Raw genomic sequence first — 17,055 nt, 5'->3', positions numbered from 1 at the left:
GAGACAGTGCATGGGACGGATAGAGAAAGGGAAGAAAACAAAAAACTGGAATGTGGTTGATGTACTCACTGTATAGGAGCAAATATAGTAATTTTAAACTGGCAGAGGCCACTATGGGAAGGTGACTGGGAAGTAGTGGAGAGGTCTGGTAGAGATGAACCAATGTGGGTTGCAATACACTTGTGCATGGAAGCAACACAAGGTATCTCTCTGTATAGCTATCTTTATCCCAAACTAGCAAAATTGCCCTGCTTTTCTTATTATCTTCTATGTTTTCTCTTCAGCAAAATTGGAGAACAAGAAGGCAGAATAAATTCTGCACGGAGGTGGGGGGGTGGCCCAAAAAATGTAGACACGTAAGTAAATGTAAAAATAATAACATAACATTTTAAAAAAAGAAGAGAAAGATATGAAGAAGAAAGCAAACAATACTAATATTGTCTCCAAAATAAAAGTAATAACAATAAAACTCCTTTGTGTATTGCCTAAATGATAATAAAAATTAAATAGGAAAAAAAAGACACCTATTCCAAGTTATATGACAGCCTTTAACTTAATTTTATTTATATAACATATGCATGTTTATATATGTATGTGTACGACTTGCTTGTTATATATAAGCTATACATTCTATATTATATGTAAAATTTTGATTATATAAAGATATAAATGTATAAGCCAAATGAGGAAAATTTAATAGTAATTTAATAAATATATATAAACATAAGTTATAAGTTAAATATACATGCTTATTTTCATGTGATTCATTTATTTGTATTCTTCAAAACAGCATTTTGACTTAATATTATATTTTACGTTTACACTTGATTCATCTACATTTTTTAATCGGATGCAATGCTTCTCATTATTCATGGAAGTTGTGTTCTATAAAGTTATCCTGAACATTGAATTAGCTAACTCTGACTGCTCATAGGAGAGATAAGAGATTGTATTTCTGTGAGACTTTAATCACATTTTCATCCATCAATACATAATCTTGTTTGATATGCATTTCTGTTTGAAAGTACCTTATTTAATATATTTTGTTGCTTCACTAACATTGAGCTTAAGGTCAGTAGTATTTAACCCATACCTAAAAGAAGCCTATCTAATACAAATATTTTCTCTATAAAGTACATCACAGCCTTCCTTTTTTTTATTGTTTTGCTGGGTGGGGATACACTGTGGCATTTACAAATGTATTAAACATATAGCATTTGAATTCACCCCCTCCACCATTCACTTTTATCTCCCCCATTGCACTAGGAATACCAGCAACCCCTCAGCAACACTAGGGGAGCCATTTTAAACAGCAATATCACCAAGAAAAAGCACAAAAATATGGAAAACATGGCATTAAGTAGGCTGCAAACGGATTCTTTGTTACTATGATAACTGAAACAGGAAGGCAAAGTCTTGCCTGGAATTTAGGACTTTTAAATGCGACAAGTACAGATAATAAGGAAAAATGTATCGCCCACAGTCCTCACATTAAGTCCCCACAAGACATCTTTTAGCTAATGAAAGTTCTGACCTCCATATCCACTTCCATAGACAATCAACTTTCCCATTTATTTAGATACTGTCCTCCAGGAAGATCATCTAGGAATTCTGATTTCCACTCCCAATCAAATTCATTGTTACTTACTGCACATTGTCTGATATTGCATGTTTATCCTTTGAATCATCAACTGTTTGACTTGTCTCTGCTTTGTTATGAAATTCAACTTATTTTCTTAGATAATACACACATCAATCCTTTCAAAAGTTACCTTGCCTTTTTCATTATTATTAAAAAAGCATTATACAATTGAGCCATTTTTCTCTTTAATCTTCTTTCTCCATTTTTGTACTGTTTATCTTAGTTTATCCATTTATTGTCACAGTATGTGATTATTTTTCTGTTCCCTAAGAATATTTTCCTAATTCTAATTAGAATTGCATGCTCCAAGTTGCAAGTCACAGTTCATATACCTCTTCACTTTCTTATCTACTACCTACTTTGTTTCTTTCATATAAAGTGACATTTTATAATCTCTTGATTCATTAGAACGTGGATCCAGACCACTTAGCCTTTGGGAATTTTCACTTCTAAGATACTTACCTGCTCTTTTTTAGAAGCTGTTGAATTGAGTTAACAGATAGATCCAATTCATACACACACACACACACATTGGCCCCATGGTTTTCTTTAGACACAGTTAAACATTTGGAAGCTGTTGTGCTTTGTTCCTTTTATTGTGGGATTAGCAAAGAAAAATAGAGTTAAAAATAGAATTTTACCTGTTGAAAGATGACTACTTTTGCAGATATCTTTGGGTTGTATGTAGAATCTTCAAGCCTGTTTGCTTTACATTGAAGTGTAATATTTGAAGGCAATACAAAAGAAGAGAGGTAGAGCAGATTCTTGATTATCTAAAAACACAGAATACAAGTATTACATGTTCAACTGAATTCCACAAGCCTCACTACGGCCAATAGCTTTAACCTACCCCAATAATTGTCACCATCTTTAAATAATTTGCAAAATTTAATATATGTGTATATGTATATCTATTTGACAGTCCATTAATAGAACCAGTTTGGTATCATCAAAATGGTCAAATATATGCATGAGAAACAAAAAGGAAAAGTATAAGCTAAAGAAGAATCAAATTTCTTTTCTAAAAAAGTAAATGAGTAGATTATATACCTGCCATTATGAATAAGAAAACTTTCTGTCATTCATCAGTTGTCACTTAAATTCCTACATTATTTAAATAATTTGTTCCATAATTCAGTCAAATAAACATTCACTGACAATGGAAATAATTAGAAAGTTTAAAAGAGAATTGTTAGAACTATTGTTGATAAAAATGCATGTTTTTAACAATGAGTCAAAATGGGTTGTAAAAAGAAACAAAAATTGTTTTAGGTGACCTTTTTTCTTTTTTTCTGGCAGTACTGGAGTTTGAACTCAAGGTCTCCTGCTTGCTAGGCAGCTGCTCTAACACTTGAGCCACTCTGCCAACCTTTATATAATTTTTGTTTCAGAATCCAAATTTCCTGATCAGGTCTGGGTGATAGATGAATATGCTAAATCTCTAATACATCAAATATTTTTCATTTCAACCTCAATATGGTGCTAAGTACATACAATCTAGTACTAAGAAGTAATTTTGTTTGAGTTAAGCTTTCATTTGACTAGATTAAAGCTAATAAAAAGTCAATTATTTGAATTAAGCAACCAATCTTCTGTCTTGCATCCAGAGCCACCAATTCTAAAGCACTGAAGGAAGACAAAGACGCCACCAGGCCAAAAGAGGACTAAATGAGAGGATGAAGAAAATGTGATCTTTACATCATGTCAGTGAGAAACTCACAGTAGGGACCAGAACAAAAATGAGTAAATGGATTTTGAAAGTCACTGATACAATCTGAGAAGCTGACAAGAATAGAACTGAAGCTTTAACTTGTCCTAAGAATGAAGTGCTCACACTCAATTGGTTCCCCTGGGTATGGAGTAGGGGCAGTGAGAAAAGTGTCACCTCTGGTCCTCCAGGAGCCTTGGGATGAGGAATTGTGCGTTCCATGTATTTCATCTGGCAGAGTGAACATCCTTGGGTTCAGAGCAAAGCATCAGAGGAAAGCCTGAGGCAGCCGTAAATATTGGGCACTGACCCTCCAATTTATGAATAATTATACTCACGGCCTATACATACCAGTTTAGAGACTGGAACAAGATTGATCTTGAAAAATTCTTAGGATGCTACAAATTCTACCTCCTAGCCTTCTGTAAAGAACAAACCATATCCTGAGTTTGTTTTAACAAATGTGTCAATAATCTGGAAACTTCCTGCTTAATAGTCATACCTGCTAAAATCTATGTTGCATTTGTTTCTCTACTAGCCTATCATGGTCTATTTTTTAACCTATCACCATCTACTTTACACACATTTAGGCAGATCTATAAGACATATATTGGTTTTGTTTTAACAATGAAAGATGTTTTAAAATTTACGTCTGATTAAAAAGCCAGTAACAATTCTTAAGCAAATGGAAAGGACTTGTTTTAATTTTGGATGGTAACTCTTTCAGGCACAGCTTCTCCAACTAGGCATAAGGCTTATTCTCAGACACAAAGGCAATGTTAATTACTGTAGCTAACAATTAAGACACAAAATTTGCTAATTTTATTTCTTAGCAATCCCCATGCATGCCATACATATCACACGGTACATGAAAAAACAATGCTTCAAATTTCTCAATTTTTTCTAAATATTTAATTAATTGATTTTTATAATCCCATGAACTCAGAGATGCGATTCTGAATCACATTTCATAATAAAATCAAAAAAGGATTAGAGGTGCAGAATGAGTTTTACAAAGTGTAATGTTTAGTAGATAACCAACTTGGTACCATGACCAATATCTGTTTACTTGTCCATTGTTGATGATTCAACTTTAACACACCAACTTGAACTCTGATCTTTCCACATATGATTATATTTCTTCAGTTTTATTCTAATGGTGAATCTCCAAGTCTCAATTCTTGCCCATGTTCTTGTCCATCAGAATTGATATACACTTTTTGAAACTCAAAAGTGACAACTTCTCCAAAGTCTTAAAATTCATCATTGTTGTAGCTTACTTCTATCTTTGCTTTCTATGATGTTTTTGAGTCAACTGGTTATATTATTACCTTTAACAAAAGGAAGACTTGAGGGCTACTGAAAACATCTGACTCTTTCAAGTGATTTTCAACAACTTATGTGGTGGCACATGTATAAAAGCCTAAGAACTTGGTTTTGTCTTTGTCTTCTAGAATCAATGAGTTGATTAATTAGGTTGATTAATCTATAGAGAAGAAGGTATAGGCCGAAGAGGTAATTAAATTATTAGTGATGATCAATGACTAGCCTCTAGTAGATTCCAGGCGTTTTCTCATTCAGTTTAATAGACTATTTGAATATTCCTTTATAAATTTTGTCAATAATCCTTTTATTAATTTCCCAAATCTAAGCCAGCATGCATTAGTTCTATACAACCTTATCAATGGTCTACTCCATCCAGAAGTTTATCTTTCAAACTAAGGTCCAGAAATACTATACTCAGCAAACTAAGTCCCAGATTAAATCAATAGGAATTAGAAGACTATTGGCTTCACTGTATCTCCAGCTGCCTTATAGTTAATGCATAGGCTTTCCTTCAGATCATACCTAAATAGTGGCCAATGTTTTCACCTAAGTAAATTAATGTATTCCTTAAAGAATAATCTACTGATCTTTCTGCTCTCTATTTTCTTGTTCTTATACAAAAGGATATAGCAAAACAAATTAATGTACAGTGTTTAAGTTGAGGTGACAACTCGCCTAACTTTACAACAGGAATTAAATTGAACCAAATCTTTTTTTTTCCAACCTCTAATTGAATTAAAATTGGAATCTAATCCCAGGAGGCTATTTTACTCTTCAAAGTGGACCATCTTTTAAATCCTGTTGACTGATTTACTTTGACATATAGACAAGAAAGATATCAGTAGTGCATGGACCACAAAACCTATTTTTACATATAAAATACTACTATAGCTAAAATGACTGAGAATTTGAAGTGATTATAAGGGTCAAATGATTTAAAGATGCTTTTAGAATGGGCAAATTAAGAAAATTAATATATATTGGTATATCATTATGAAAAATGGGAAATGAATATCCCATAGTAAACAATTCCCCTGGTTTCTAATATTATATCTTTATAATTGTGTAATAACAACTATAGTAGGTTTAATGGTGGCTATTTCCATGTCCCAATCCCCTAAACTGTAACATTACATTGTGTAGCAAAACATACATTAAGTTAAGGTGCTTGAGATGATCTTATTCTGGATTATCCTGATGGGCCCTAAATGAAATCACATGTATTCTTAAAATACAGAGAACATCAAAGAGAGTTTAGAGACCAATACATAGAAAGATGACAAAGAAAGGAGATGGCTATGTGAAGATGGAAGCAAAGCAGAAAGACAAGTGACCACAAGACACAGAATACCACTATGGTCACCAAAAGCCAAAAGAGGAATGGAGCAAAGGTCTTCCAGAATGCCTCTTTAATGACTGCTAGTTGGCCTCCAGAAGTGTGAGAATAAATTTCTGTTCTCTCTGGTTTTTTTTTTTTTTTTTTAATTTGGTGGTTCTGCAGTTTGAACTCAAGGCCTCACACTTACTAGACAGGCACTTCACCCATTCTACCAACTATAAATTTCTGTTCTCTTAAGACACCAAGTTTGTAATAATTTGTTACAACTGTCCTGGGAAATTAGTACAATGTTAGTGGCAGATCATTTATAAAAGCATGAACCTAATATTGTACTGTAAGTTTCTTTCTTACATCCACAACTGCATAAGTATACAAAGACACGTGTACACGATGTTCAAAGAAAGTCACCATAAAATGGGCAAATTTTTTGTACATTCACAAAAAAGCATTAATTTGACACAACTGTAAAAGGAATGAGGCAGATTTGTATGCACTAATGTGGAGAGAATGTACAGTAAGTTACATAAGTATAATAAATGAATAAAATAGTAAACTGTAGAACAGAAAAATATGATTCTAGATATTTTAAAGTTTATACACATAAGTCTTTAGCATGTTGCTCTGGATTGGTGAACAATACTCCAAAGTGTGATGCTTTGACATGCTGAGCTAGAAAAACAGTAATATAATCAAGATCTCCATCCATCCTTCCTCCCCATCTATTCTCTTACTCTTCTTTCTCTCCCTAAGGTTCTGGAAAGGGCTTTAATGTTGTATTCCCTTATCTACCTTAACTGGACCTGAAAAAGAGAGGACAATTACTATCCAGCTTCCCACTAAAATCCCATTACCTACAGCAGAAAAGAAGGCTGAAGAATGTTAGTATAGCTAGACAGAGTTTTGTCACAAGATTTCTGTGTCTAGGACTCATTCAAATTCCAAAGAGAATCAATTATAAATTGATGCCTGCCTCCCAGATCCATTCATATTCTAATAACCACTTACTACTCCCTCACAAAGAATTGCCCACACTCCCCTGCCTCCATCCTCCCTCTGTCTTATGATGAAACCTTACAAGCATCTAAATTTCCCTGGTAGGTGAGTAATCACACTCCTGTGATTTTCCCCTGTACATATTAAGCAAATTTGCATGCCTTCTTCTCCTATTAATCTGTCTGTTGTCAGTCCATTCCAAAACCTTCAGAGGAGGTAGAGGAAGATTTTGTTTTATCTTTACAATGTACATACATTTATATAAACATACAAATTATCTACAACATTACATAAATAGCCATTATGAGCAAGAAACTTTGTAAAGGACCTATGTATAATTAGTGTACATTTAAAATTATATAACGACTATTTTATAGGTTCAGAAAAGACAATGACCACGTTTTTGCTCATATATGGAAGATAGATCCAAGAGACAAATGCATACACAAAAAATAAACATGATCATACACACATTTACTTATAGAACATCTTTGTAATAGTGGAACTATTTAATGAAACAGGAGGGAGGAAGGAAAACAAAAGAGAATGATAGAGCATTAACAATATCAAAATACATTGTATCAGTGCAGGCAGATGACATAACAATATATACTGAAACCTGTTGAATTAATAAGGGGTAGAAGGGAAAGTAATAGAGGGAAGTTGAATGACCAAAGTACAGTATATTCACAGCTGAGATACATCGAGAAAACCCTTTGAACACTGACTTTGGAATTGAAAATGAAGGATAGGAAGTAAAATAGGCCCTGTGGGGGATTGAGTACTTGCAGAGGGGAGAGATGAGTGGAAGGGATGAGGAAAGTAAATATGGTTGATATGTTTTGTATACATACATGAAATAGAACAATGAACCCTTTTGCAATTGTCTTGGTGGTGAGGATAGAAATGCAGGGAAGAGATGGTAGGGTCAAACCTAACCAGTGTACAACGTAAGCATATTCAAAATAATGTCACAATGAATCATCCTGTACAACTAATATATGTGAATAAAATGCTTAGAGGAAAAAAACTTTCAAGTAGAAAAATGCTAAAATGCAAAACTTTAGTTTGCATATATAAAACATTTCCTTATATATTAACTTGGTCATGAGTTCTAGTAAGTACTTGTATTTGTATTGCATATGGATTTCATACATTTTTCTCCTAAAATTTTGTTCCTAGTAGCTAAATTTTCATCATACTTAGGGAAAGCGAAATCAGTCCTTGATTATAAGTCTTACCAACTGGTTGTAGTAGACCAGAAAATGCCACCTAAAATGTACCGCTTTAGTATAAGGATTGTTTTGACTTTATTAATATATTCAGAAATAGAAGATACAGTAAAAGTTATCTTTTACTGAAAGTTACCCTTCTGAAGGGGAAATTTATATCTATAGAGGGAATCTCCATTTGTAAAGATTTGCCCTCTCTATATCAGGAGAGAAAGAGGATGAAATCACCATGGGAGAATCAATGGACTCATGTCTGTGCAATAAGCCCTGTCTTTGTTTTCCCTGCTTTTCCTGAGTTTCTCTTCACCACCCTTTTTTTCCTTCATTTCAGTGAACAATGAAATTTAACCTAAATTCAAAGTCAACTCTGAGATTTGCCCATTTTTCTGAGTATTGCCATACAGGTAGACCTGTAACTAAAATTTCTGTTTGTTTTTCTCTTGCTAATCTTTCTTAAGTGGAAGGGCTCTCAGCTAAAAACTCAGTCTTTTCCTGTGTTACATGGGAGGTCTTGATGAAGACCCTTGATCAGCGGCATAAATCTTACCTGGAACTTGTTAAAAAGGCAAATTCTGAAGTATCACCTGGACCTACAGAAAGGGAAATTCTGGAAGTGAGACCCAGAAAATTTTAACAGGTCCTCAGAGTGATTCTGAATCACACTCATGTTTGAAAATCACCGCTCTGGGCTCTTCTGACACACCTGCAAGTGTTAAAAGTAACTACAATAAGCAATCTGTAGTCCTTGAGCCATTGTGATGTTCCTGCTATTCTCTTCAATTAAAGTGTCCTTCACCTCTTACTACATTCCTCCATAAAACCCACTCTTAGATATAGTTGAAGATACACTCCTATTTGCAAGTATGACTTCTGTCTCAGTGCTAACTCCCTACACACACTTTAACCATAACAGATACATCATATTTGTTTGGTACTCTCTCCTGTTCTTGAGGACAAGATCTATATATTATTTTACTTTATTCCCAGAACGTAGTTGGTGTTCAATAAATAATGTTGAGAGAAAGAGAAATGAAATGTCTTAGAAATACATATTTTTATATCAGTTTGGAATTAATATACAGCTGTGCTACACAGAAAAATAACCAGTCTTTTCTCTGAGGTCAAAACTCCTAGAATTCCAGCCCTGATTCCTCTATTTCCTAGATGAGTCACTTAACTTTCTTTATTGTAAAATGAGGATTTTTAACAGTGACTATCTCACTTTTATTTCAGTAAAGGTCTATCATAATTATTAAGAGATTTATCAACCTATTGCATTAACAATATATAATGCACTTTGTCTGGAAAAGAGGAATATGTCTTCATATTCTTTAGAAAGAAACTTAATCTGAGTGTTTTACCTATTAGCATGTTTGCAATCTTTTCTTCCCTCCCAGATGCATGGTTTAGGGAAACTGTGTACATGGTTTTACAAAAAGAGAGAAAGGCAATAGATGTGTTTTATTTGTGTTCTCCAATACCCCTTACAGTTTTTACAGCTGCAGAATTCTTTGTAGGAACAAAAACTCTTTCCTAGAATCCTAGTACCAAAACCAGATACTCTGGTTTAAGTGGGGGAAGGAGGTGATGGAGATTCTGGTCCTCCACCTATCAGCATCACAGACTTCCTCTGAAACAGTCCCTGTGGTTCTTCTTAAAATGTTTAGAATTCCCTGGAACATAGCTGGAAAGCTATTTATAATGTCTTTCTCATCTTTCATGTTTAGCGACTTTCTTTGGTCAACCTAAAAAAAGATGGAAGTATATTTAAGAGATTTTGGATTGTTCATTTCTCATTTAGTCCTCAAAGATTTTCTGGTGTTTTTGTTCTTAGAGTTAAAAATGAAACCCTGTATATTTCTAGGAAGATGACTTGGCCACTTTTCTATGTATATGCTTATTTTTGAAACAAAAAAAAACTAAGAAAAATAAATTCATATGATCTCCTGAATACAATAAGATTCAGACATATGTCAGAATCCTCTAGAAGTTTCTATGGAATACAATACTATTGGAACAAGATGAAAAGTACCACAGCCAGATGAATCAAGTAATGTGCTTTTCCATTTCACCAAGATGAGCTTTCCAGGCCACTGACTCCTACAGCCACCCGATGGCAGAAGCCTCCTGTAAAGCGTCGCTCATTTTAGAATACTGGATATACTTAGTTCCATTTATGACTCATCTCCTTGTCACTAAGCACTCTGTCAGCTATAGTCTCATGATTCCATGGTCTGTGCCCCCATGTCCTTCAACTAGTCATGTTTATAGTATAAGGAAAACTGATGATGTGAAGTGGCTGAAAATATTACCATCACCCATGTGGTAGACTATTACACATACATTGACTATAGATATGAAAATTACAAATCATATGGTATTTATGATATAATCTTCAATGAAAATGGTGCTAAAAACCCACATCATAGAAACTTACAAATACGTGATTAAAAACGCATATGAAGAAGATACATACTATCTAGTGTTAGGGTAACAATTGTAGGGAAATTATATTTCATTAATTATACTATTTTGGTAAAGTACCATCACAATATCTTAATATATAAAATACTTTGCATTAATGTTATACATTTACTTATTTTCCTTAATTAGGACTTTTAAACCTGCTTTGAAAGCCTGTCACATTACATTTGACACTTTAAGATGCATTTTTTGCAATATTATTCAATAGCGATTGCCTCTATTTTGCAGACGTGACATGAAACTAAAGTTCAATGATGTCAAATATCTTGTTCAAAGTCTTAAAATCTAGCAGTAAGTATGCATTTCCCTCCAGAACTAGGCTCTTAATGAGTTAAAAGCCATGCACTTCCTACTCTCTTCTCATTACTTCTCCCTCATGAAGTACTTGAAGTATTCATATTTCTATCCCTTCTGCACCTTCCTGCATGTTGCCTGTTCCACTACTTGTTTGGTTTGTGGTCATTTGCCTGGGTTTTCTCCCCTGCACCATGCCAGCTATGTGTTTCTCCAATGATTTCAGGAGACACTCAATTATTTGCTAATTGCCATAATGGGAAGAAAAAATGAAAGCTGTAGCCCATAGAAAATTAAATATTCAGTGGACTCAGGAAAATGATAGCAGAGAAAAAATCTTTGAAGATAAGGACAGTGGAATTCATAAGAACTTAATAAGGTGATTAGTTGTTCCTTCTTAATACAGATGCCCCTCAACATTCAATGGTGTTATAGCCTGATAAATCTATTATAAGCTGAAAATGTAGTAATCCCCCAGTGGATGCCTAAAATCTTCAATAGTACCAAACTCTCTAATAATAGGGAGATTGTTTTTCCTATTTATTCTTATTATAAGAATACAGACAACCAGACATGGTGGCACACACTTGAAGTCCAAGTTACTCAGGAGGCAAAGACAGGAGGACTGGGAGTTGGAAGTCAACATGGGCAAAGTTTATAGTGACCTTGTCTCAAACAAATAAATATAAAACAAAAAAGGGCTGGAAGAGTGTCTCAAGAGGTAGAGCACTTGCTTAGCTTTCAGGAGTCCTGGGGTTCATTAAGCAGTACCATGAAAGAAAAAAAAAACAGAGGAACATGTGAGAATGACAGTGGCCTACAAAGGGAATTTCTTACCACTCAGCACATAAGTTGTTTGTTTCTTTATTTTTCACCTTTCATTTAAAGGAAACATTTTACAATTTTCCTTTGGCATATCCAAATGGCCAGCATCATTACTCTTGTACTTTGGGGCTACTATTAAGTAACAAAATAAGAGTTACTTTAACACAAGCACTAAGAGAATAAATATGACAGTTCAGTTTTCTAGGTGACTGGCAGGAGGGTAGCACATACAGTCTGGATACACAGGACAAAGGAATGACTCGTATCCCAGCAATGTGGAGTTGGAAGGCAGAGAATATCATCATGCTATTCAAAATGGTGCTCGGTTTCTGGAATTTTCTATTTATGATTTTTTGACCACAAGCTAACCTCAGGTAATTGAAACAGCAGAAAGTGAAACTGAAGATAAGGAGAAACTACTGTACCTTTTTTATTTTCTTATCTTTAGTCTCATAAAAGATTCTAAAATTAGGACACTTCCTTAAGGCAAAAACTAAATGAAAAGGCAGGTTACCAAGCCAGAGAAAAGATCAAAAAGTGCATGTGGTTCTGAACTTTTTCAATTTTTCTTAGTCTATGTGCATTTCATCAATGGATTATTTTTTAACTGCCAAGTAAAAATTATATACGCTTTTCATGTACAACATATGTTTTGACATATGTATACAAGGTAGAATGGGTAAATCAAACTATTTAACACATCCATAGCCTGAAAAACTTATTTCTTTGTGGTGAGAACACTTAAAAACCCATTCCTTAAACAATATTCAAATGTGCAATATATTTTTAACTGCAGTCAACATTAATTATAATAGATTTCATGAACTTAGCATCTTTTCTTAAAACCTTTTATGGAATTAAGTCAGACATCAGTAAATTCTTCTATTTAAAAAAATGCTGGGGGTGGGGGATGGCAAAAAAAAAAAAGATTAAAAGTGTGTCCCCATGCAGATCTGCTCATCTCAGATTTTCTGAAATTAAACATATGTATCACACAGAACTGATGGTATTATTATTTGCATTAGCCAGAAGCAAATTTTTTAAAATATATCTTTAAGAAGGTTATTCTATCAAATGTGCTACCAGCCTAGATGGAAAGAAATAGTGACTGCTGGAAATGTAAAATGACCAAGGGATTAAAATTACTCCGGTAGTCAGTAGCTTGATTTATTCAAAATAAAACACTACATATGTCACAGTAAATGTTAATAAAGTATAGCCATTTGAGTAAGTGACAATTACACTGAATCTCAATTTCCTCACTTGTAAAATGACAGGGCAAAATCAAGTATTCTCTGTGGTCCTTTTGAGCTCCAGTTCTTTGACTCTATGACGCTAAAATCGTCCTCTTCTGTAGACTTTCTTAGCATGTGAAATACAAATTTCATCCCTTATCTGAGAAAATGGTACTGCCATTCAAAAATAAATGGTGACTAGATAGAAAGTATTTGAACAACTTTTCCAAGCTCCTAAAAACCATGGAGAAAAGTGCTTTGGGGGTGGGGGAAGGAGGGCTGGCAAGTTGGAGGAGGAGGAGCTAGGAAAAGGGGGTAGGAGGGTGAATAAGGTACAATAAAATGTGTTCACACTTAGGTAAATGCAAAAAAAAAAAAAAAAAACCCTGTTGAAACTACTCCAGGAACAGGGTGGGGCGGGGGGGCGTTGGAAAGGGAGAATGAAGAATGGTTGAGTAGGTGAAATCAGGAATGATATATTTGGTACATTGTAAGAATCTGTGTAAATGCCACAATGTACAAAATAATCATGTGAAGGAATCCCATTCTACAAGCAGACAGAGCCTGTGTTTAACAATTAAATACTAAATGCTCCTGGGGCCAAGCCTTATTCCTTAAGAGTTCTTGGAATTATATTCTATTCCTAAATCAATTTAGTTTTCATAGGACATCCTCAGAGAATCTGATATGTTTGAAAAGCTTTCATTTGTCAAGATTAAAATATTGAACCATATTTTCATGCTATTTAAAAAAGTATGTTTCCATGAAACTGAGACAATTTGGTTCAATGTTGAAATCAGTCTCATGAAGATACTTTGTAAAGACAAAATGAAAATAGCACTATGCATATCATATATTCAAGATGTATCCAAGAACTGATATTTCAATTAACAAACTACATAGTTTACCTAGTTTCCTGTACCTGCCTAATTTATGCATGTTACTAAAAATTTTATATTATACAACAAAATAAGAATCATGTTAATCATATATTGTTAGAGAAAAATATGCTCAATGGCATTTAAACAATCACTAAATAAATAAAAATATATCACTAAAATGTCCAACAAACACTCCATAAAATTGTCAAACATCTATAAATTTTATGACATAAGCAATAGTGGAAACTATTAGTTTCAAGAGCTTCTTATAAATGACCAATAAAATCTACTAACATAGCAAGCTAAAAGGGATAGTTTTTATCACATTTTATGACACCCTCAAGATTCATTATGAACATCCTCTGTGAGGAGGTGTCACACTGATGCCCCCCAGACTTCACAACTTCAAGCCTTGATATTTCAAATTCAATGTTACTGTTATGTAATGATTACTCAACATTGATTAATGAAGTTAGCACTGAGTAGAACAAAATGAACGTAAAGTAAAATATAATCTAGATGAGAGCTACAGAAGGTGCTAAAATAAATCTATTGGTTTGATCCTACTTTTCACTTCTAAGAGAGACATCATTCCAATTTCACAGAACAGAAAAAGTTCTCTTTTTCCTTCTGTCTGTTCATTATTGTATTAGTCAAACTTCTGAGTCACTCAAATATTCACAAAGATAGTCCTCTAGGAATGGAGGATATACTTGTACCACTCAAAATCAGAAGTAATAAATTAAATATACATTAGGAACCTCATGTTTGTACACTGTATCCAGTTTTCTTCCCCCTTTGTCTTCTCCTAAAGGCCTGGACTCTCCCAAGTTTGGGAACAACTTGGAGGTAAGATATTAACAGTGCCAAGCATCAACTTGATCCTAATGCAATTGCTGTGACTTTTGATTATTTTATTAATTTAATTTTCTTTCCCCCTTGCCTTTTCCTCACATATCCGAGTAACCACACATCACTTCAGGCCACAAATACACCTGCCTGATGGTTTTCCATCCAATCTGTCCACTCATGTTTATTCTGACTGCTGTAGCTTAAAAACAACTCCATCCTTTGTCTTAATGTTTCCTTGACATCCATTCATGTTCCACCAGAACATAAGGTTTTTACCTATCAACTGCATTCATTCTGGCCTGACAGACAGCACTCCAGAAGTTGAGATGGAAGCATTGGGCTGCTATCCTTCCAAACTTGCTCACTACACTGAAAACATATCAGACCTGAAAATGGCAAAATGTCTGTTGCCTTCATCTCAAACAAACCTTTCCTTCCTATTCTGCTCCAGAGAACAGGACATGGCTTTTTTTCATCATGATCCATTTTGAGTGAGACTCTCCACTCAGAATAACTGAAGAGTGGATCTTTCCATGCAGAATGAATTTTTTATTGTATATGCATATTTTACTTTTTAAAACAACTTTTTATTGTTATTCTGGGGAGTATTTTGTGGCATTTAGAAAAGTTCTTACAATATTTCAAATATAGCATATTGAATTCACTTTCTCCATCATTCTCCTTCAGAATGAATTTTGAATAAAGTCTTTCTTGAACTTTCATAAGCATTTGGCTCTAATAATTCTCATACCTTACTTTTAATGCATTAACCTTTTCTGATTTTTTCTCTTAGCCTAAAATCCTACTACACTCAGTAGTAGGAAAAATAACCTCCTTTAAATCTGTTTGCTCTTTGAGCTGCCATTGTATTTCTCTCATCATAATTTCACAGAAAGGGCACATTTCCTTGTAGGCTCTACTTTCTCACCACCAACAATTGTAAAATTCTTACATTGGGCTGTTCTCTTGCAAACTTTGAATAAAATTTTTCCTGAGGATGAGCTATGACTTCCTAATATTTAAAGCCATTTGAAATTTCTTATGATATGTGACAATATTTAATTGTAGCTTTTACTTGAGAATTTCAGTCTTTGACTTCTCTTTTATTGTATCACTATTACTTCTTCCATGGATCCTTTTATTCTTTAGCCTCAATATATGTGATTTTCCATAAAGGTTATACTTTTGACTCCTTTCAATATTCTTCCCCTCTATGGATTCAGTGACTATTTTTATTTTTGGTATACTCAATTTTTTTTTCCCTTGCAGTAATTCATTCCCTAAGTTATCTTCATTCTTACTGCTTGCTAGACATTTTCAAATGCACAGTTTGCTGAAATGTTAAATTCCTGTGATTCTGTTAACTGTAATAACAATTCCTGAGCTAAAAATCCCTAAGTCCTTTCTTCTTTTACATCATTCCTCTTGAACAGCTTTTGAATGCATCTTTCTTTTCTTTTCACTTTTGACCACCATGGTTCACATGCTTTTCACCTCACATATGGGCAAATGCAATACTCCCCTAAGGAACTCTGTCACTTTCAGTTTTAAACACTTGCTTCCCACTTCCTTCTACATATCAGAGCCTTTACTCACACAGTCCAGTAGGATTAATCTCCCAATAGTACTTCTCTGATTGGGTCAATTCACCCCTCAAGAATCTTCTGTGGCACCCCTTTTTCTTGAATCCAAAATCTGACTATATTAAATCTTTCCACCATTCCTTATTCTTCATTCAAATTTCATGTTATTATATTAGGAAACACCTGCCTCACAGAATGTTAACAGGCATTATGTGGAAATGATTAGGTAGATTTGAGAAATTCTCTCATAAATGGTATATTTATTTCATATTTTCTCAATACCATCATTATAATAATGCATATGCAATTTGTTTTATAGTAAAGTGTTCCTTAACTTGTCTTAGTGAACAAATTATTCTCAAGAAATCAACTTTCCTTTCATTTACCCATATCTTCTGCACGTCACATGATGAAATCACCTCCATTCTTCTACACTAATATGCAATGTCATCTAAACTAAAATCATACAATCATTTCTAATCATTTCTGAGAAAAGAAAATCTCTCTTCCCTAATCCTAGATGAAAGTTTTTATAACATACAATATTTTGTTTTTGAAATTATTCATGTCTCTCTCTTATCCTGGACTGTATTTTGAGAGCATGAACAGTAAATAAATCATAGTTATACTCATTATATTCCTTACCCAAGTAACCTCAGCC

General features: G+C 33.8%; 1 protein-coding gene across 14 annotated transcripts in view; it reads right to left on the bottom strand.

Moving 5' to 3' along the window:
- The window catches only part of LOC109686449 (monocarboxylate transporter 2), a 182,333-nt gene that overhangs the window by 81,980 nt on the left and 83,298 nt on the right, over window positions 1–17,055 (bottom strand). For 11 of the 14 annotated variants that reach the window (XM_074083786.1, XM_074083792.1, XM_074083789.1 and 8 more), the window contains one exon: window positions 2,284–2,415. The exons of the other annotated variants lie outside the window; for them this stretch is intronic. The gene's annotated coding sequence lies outside the window, so the exon portion shown is untranslated. The remainder of the gene's footprint in view (window positions 1–2,283; window positions 2,416–17,055) is intronic. 14 annotated transcript variants of the gene reach the window in all.

The sequence above is a fragment of the Castor canadensis genome, chromosome 8, assembly GCF_047511655.1.
Source record: "Castor canadensis chromosome 8, mCasCan1.hap1v2, whole genome shotgun sequence".
In the NCBI taxonomy this organism is placed as follows: domain Eukaryota; kingdom Metazoa; phylum Chordata; class Mammalia; order Rodentia; family Castoridae; genus Castor; species Castor canadensis.
This window is presented reverse-complemented; position numbering and strand designations above follow the sequence as displayed.